This window comes from Aegilops tauschii, chromosome 3 (assembly GCF_002575655.3).
Source record: "Aegilops tauschii subsp. strangulata cultivar AL8/78 chromosome 3, Aet v6.0, whole genome shotgun sequence".
In the NCBI taxonomy this organism is placed as follows: Eukaryota; Viridiplantae; Streptophyta; class Magnoliopsida; order Poales; family Poaceae; genus Aegilops; species Aegilops tauschii.
The window spans coordinates 495,912,887-495,918,743 of NC_053037.3; positions in this window are offsets into that span (position 1 = coordinate 495,912,887).

Consider the following 5,857-nt stretch of genomic DNA (forward strand, 5'->3'; position numbering starts at 1 on the left):
TATGCCTCTACTTGACTAGCTCGTTAATCAAAGATGGTTATGTTTCCTAGCCATAGACATGAGTTGTCATTTGATTAACGGGATCACCTCATTAGGAGAATGACGTGATTGACTTGACCCATTCCGTTAGCTTAGCACTCGATCGTTTAGTATGTTGATATTGCTTTCTTCATGACTTATACATGTTCCTATGACTATGAGATTATGCAACTCCCGTTTACCGGAGGAACACTTTGTGTGCTACCAAATGTCACAACGTAAATGGGTGATTATAAAGGTGCTCTACAGGTGTCTCCAAAGGTACTTGTTGGGTTGGCGTATTTCGAGATTAGAATTTGTCACTCCGATTGTCGGAGAGGTATCTCTGGGCCCACTCGGTAATGCACATCACTATAAGCCTTGCAAGCATTGTGACTAATGAGTTAGTTGCGGGATGATGTATTACGGAACGAGTAAAGAGACTTGCCGGTAACGAGATTGAACTAGGTATCGAGATACCGACGATCAAATCTCGGGCAAGTAACATACCAGTGACAAAGGGAACAACGTATATTGTTATGCGGTCTGACCGATAAAGATCTTCGTAGAATATGTGGGAGCCAATATGGGCATCCAGGTCCCGCTATTGGTTATTGACCGGAGACATGTCTCGGTCATGTCTACATAGTTCTCGAACCCGTAGGGTCCGCACGCTTAACGTTACGATGACAGTTTTATTGAGTTTTGATGTACCGAAGGAGTTCGGAGTCCCGGATGAGATCGGGGATATGACGAGGAGTCTCGAAATGGTCGAGACGTAAAAATCGATATATTGGACGACTATATTCGGACTTCGAACTCCCCCCTATGGCGCGCCTCTCCCCTTGGCCGGCTGCCTCCCCCTTGCTCCTTTATATACGGGGGCAGGGGGCACCCCAGAGACACAACAATTGATCCTTGAGATCTCTTAGCCGTGTGCGGTGCCCCCTCCACCATATTACACCTCGATAATACCGTTGCGGAGCTTAGGCGAAGCCCTGCGTCGGTGGAACATCATCATCGTCACCACGCCGTCGTGCTGACGAAACTCTCCCTCAACACTCGGCTGGATCGGAGTTCGAGGGACGTCATCGAGCTGAACGTGTGTAGAACTCGGAGGTGCCGTACGTTCGGTACTTGATCGGTCGGATCGTGAAGACGTACGACTACATCAACCGCGTTGTGATAACGCTTCCGCTGTCGGTCTACGAGGGTACGTGGACAACACTCTCCCCTCTCGTTGCTATGCATCACCATGATCTTGCGTGTGCGTAGGAAATTTTTTGAAATTACTACGTTCCCCAACAATGTGTTGTTTCGAACACCCCCATACTACCTACGTGTGGGCTGAAGCCGACGACTGGCCAATTCTTAGATATCGTAAATGGCCGCACATGAGCAAAATCATTTGAGATTAAACAAAACAAACATATTATACACAAAGCCTTGTTTCATAATACAGGATTGACAACACAGATACATTCATTCAAAAATAATGTCTTTCGAACACTGGCCCTCTACAATGCGTGTTCCTTCCAGGACATCATCGAAATACCGCTCCAGTGTGCGGTGCTCTATGCCTGTGGGCGGTCCCTCGGTTGTGAGTTTGACGGCGTTCATCTTCGCCCACTGCACCTTGACGCGGGCGAAGGCCATCCGCGCACCTTCGATGTAGACCGGCCACTTTACAGCATCAAGTCGAGGGCATGCATTGACCAGCCGCTTCACGAGCCCGAAGTAACTGCTGGGAATGGGTTCGGCAGGCCACAGACGGATTATAAAATCCTTCATGGCCAATTCGGCCATCCTATGCAGTTCGGTTAGCTTTTTCAGCTGATCGCTGAAGGACACTGGATGCTCTGGCGCAAGGTATTGCGACCAGAACAGCTTCTCCGTTGTGCTCCCGTCTTCGGCTCGGAAGAACTCCGCAGCATCAGCAACACTCCGGGGCAGATCTGTAATCGCTCCTGGAGAACTCCAAACCCGAGTCAGTAAGATGTATTTCTCCCTCCCAAATTTGCTCTGCATATTAAAGGCCTTACCAGCTGCAATTTGCTTCGCCTCTTGGATCTCCCGGCATGCGTTTTGGGCTTCAGTCCGGGCCTCCTGGGCACTTTGGAGGGCCTTAGCAAGTTCGGATTTTTGATCTGGTATCTTGCGCTCTAAGGACTCACATTTGCTTATAGCATCCTTGAGCTCTTGCTGGACCTCCTCCACCCTTGACTCATGTTTTAGGCGGGCAGCTCTTTCCTCCTCCGCCTCTTTCTTGGCTTCGGCCAGCGCGCTCTTGAGGGTATCGACCTCTGACGCGTCAGCTATGAGCAACGTTATAACACTCATTCAGATGGCAAATTATTGCTGATGTTATTTCAGAAGCTTTTCGGGTATCACATACCTTGCTTTTCGGCTAACTTCCGCCGCAGCTCAGACGCTTCGGCGGCATGAGACGCTGACGCTTGCATCGCCGCCTGTTTGCTTCAAATAAATGTGTATGTTAATCTCCTGTACGAGTCATTAGATCCTCTGTTCGGCCCTTCTTTGTGAACATTCAACAGAGTCTCAGGGGCTACTATCTATACACAGACACTTTTTCTCATATAACCAAAAGGTATTATGTACCTCAAAGCCTCTCAGAAGGCTAGTATAGGCCTCATTCAATCCGCTTTTTGCGGACCGAACCCTCTCAACCACCGTGCCCATAAGGGTACGATGTTCTTCTACAATGATGGCACTCGGAAGTGCTTCCACTAGAGTATCCGGCGCCTGATACGTCTCCAACGTATCTATAATTTTTTTTATTGTTCCATGCTATATTATATTCTGTTTTGGACATTATTGGGCTTTATTATACACTTTTATATTATTTTTGGGACTAACCTATTAACCGGAGGCCCAGCCCAGAATTGCTGTTTTTTGCCTATTTCAGAGTTTCGCAGAAAAAGAATATCAAACGGAGTCCAAACGGAATGAAACCTTCGGGAACATGATTTTTGGAACGAACATGATCCAGAGGACTTGGACCCTACGTCAAGAAAGCTACCAGGAAGCCACGAGGTAGGGGGGCGCGCCTACCCCCCTGGGCGCGCCCTCCACCCTCATGGGCCCCACGTTGCTCCACCGACGTACTTCTTCCTCCTATATATACCTATGTACCCCCAAACTACCAGATACGGAGCCAAAAACCTAATTCCACCGCCGCAACCTTCTGTACCCGTGAGATCCCATCTTGGAGCCTGTTCCGGAGCTCCGCCGGAGGGGCATCGATCACGGAGGGCTTCTACATCAACACCATAGCCTCTCCGATGATGTGTGAGTAGTTTACCTCAGACCTTCGGGTCCATAGTTACTAGCTAGATGGCTTCTTCTCTCTTTTTGGATCTCAATACAATGTTCTCTCCCTCTCTCGTGGAGATCTATTCGATGTAATCTTCTTTTGCGGTGTGTTTGTTGAGACCGATGAATTGTGGGTTTATGATCGGGAAAACTTTGTTTTTGCCACTCTAGTTTTTGCCCACTTTGCTTATGCCACTCTAGAATTTGACATTTCACTTTTGCCACTCTTAGCTTTTGACAATATATCACTTTTGCCATTCCGTGGCAAAAACAAAATTTTCAGAGTGGCAATTGTGATACATGTCAAATGCTAAGAGTGGAAAAAGTGAAATGAAAAATTATCATTTTTGCCACGGAATGGCATTTGTGATGTATTATCAAAAGCTAAGAGTGGCAAAATTGAGATGTCAAATTCTAGAGTGGCATAAGCAAAGTTGGCGAAAACTAGAGTGGCAAAAACAAAGTTTTCCCTTTATGATCAAGTTTATCTATGAACAATATTTGAATCTTCTGAATTCTTTTATGTATGATTGGTTATCTTTGCAAGTCTCTTCGAATTATCAGTTTGGTTTGGCCTACTAGATTGATCTTTCTTGCAATGGGAGAAGTGCTTAGCTTTGGGTTCAATCTTGCGGTGTCCGTTCCCAGTGACAGCAGGGGCAGCAAGGCACGTATAGTATTGTTGCCATCGAGGATAACAAGATGGGGTTTATATCATATTGCATGAATTTATCCCTCTACATCATGTCATCTTGCTTAAAGCGTTACTCTGTTCTTATGAACTTAATACTCTAGATGCATGCTGGATAGCGGTCGATGTGTGGAGTAATAGTAGTAGATGCAGGCAGGAGTCGGTCTACTTGTCTCGGACGTGATGCCTATATACATGATCATACCTAGATATTCTCATAACTATGCTCAATTCTGTCAATTGCTCAACAGTAATTTGTTCACCCACCGTAAATACTTATGCTCTCGAGAGAAGCCACTAGTGAAACCTATGGCCCCCGGGTCTATTTTCCATCATATTAATCTCCCGACAACAAGCTATTTCTGGCGCCGTTTTTATTTTACTTTCTTTTTTTTGCATCTTTATCATAAAAATACCAAAAATATTATCTTATCATATCTATCAGATCTCACTCTCGTAAGTGACCGTGTAGGGATTGACAACCCCTTATCATGTTGGTTGCGAGGATTTATTTGTTTGTGTAGGTGCGAGGGACTCGTGCGTGGCCTCCTACTGGATTGATACCTTGGTTCTCAAAAACTGAGGGAAATACTTACGCTACTTTGCTGCATCACCCTTTCCTCTTCAAGGGAAAACCAACGCAGTGCTCAAGAGGTAGCAAGAAGGATTTCTGGCGCCGTTGCCGGGGAGTCTACGCAAAAGTCAACATACCAAGTACCCATCACAAACCCTTATCTCCTGCATTACATTATTTGCCATTTGCCTCTCATTTTCCTCTCCCCCACTTCACCCTTGCCGTTTTATTCGCCCTCTCTTTTCCATTTGCTTGTCGTTATGGCTAGTCCCTTATCAACTCCATTGTCCCCTGAGTTTGAAGTCTTTCACTTCAAACAAATACAAGGAGAAAACTTAAAAGATGCCTGGTTTAGAATGATGGAGTCTTACCGTAATTGTACCTTTGAAGTGAACCTTAGAATTTTGCTTCGCAATTTTTATGTTGGATTAAATATGTCTCATAGACAACTCTTGGATTGTGTTGCCAAAGGAAATTTTATTGAAATTGATCCCCATATTGTGCATGAAGTTATAGAAGGTATAGTGGGAACATTAACTCAACAAAAGGGGCCTCATCATACCCAGGAAGAGACACAAGTTTTTGAAAAAAATTGCGAAGTAACTAAGATTTTACAAAAGTCTCTTGAACCTCTTAAGAACGTTAGCGGAAATATTCACCGCATGAATATGTTGATTACTCTTTGCAATAAGCGGTTGGATTCTTTAGATCTAAAAATTTCCGAATATGAAGGGAAACGTAAAGAACCTCCCGGATTCGAGCTTGATTCCGCTAAAAAATTGAAAGTCAAAGATGGCAATACCTAGATCTATCCTTGCTATTATGCCTAGCTAAGGGCGTTAAACGATAGCGCTTGTTGGGAGGCAACCCAATTTTATTTGTAGTTTTTTGCTTTTTGCTTATGTTTAGGAATAAATATTTGTTCTAGCCTCTGGTTAGATGTGTTTTTATGTTTTAATTAGTGTTTGTGCCAAGTTAAACCTATAGGATCTTCTTGGATGGTAGTTATTTGATCTTGCTGTAAATTCCAGAAACTTTCTGTTCACAAAAATAATTGTTAAAAATCACCAGAACGTGATAAAATATTGATTCCAATTGCTGCTGATCAATAAACAAATTGTCTAGGTCTTCCTATTTTGGCTGATTTTTTGGAGTTCCAGAAGTTTGAGTTAGTTACAGATTACTACAGACTGTTCTGTTTTTGACAGATGTTGTTTTTCGTGTGTTGTTTGCTTATTTTG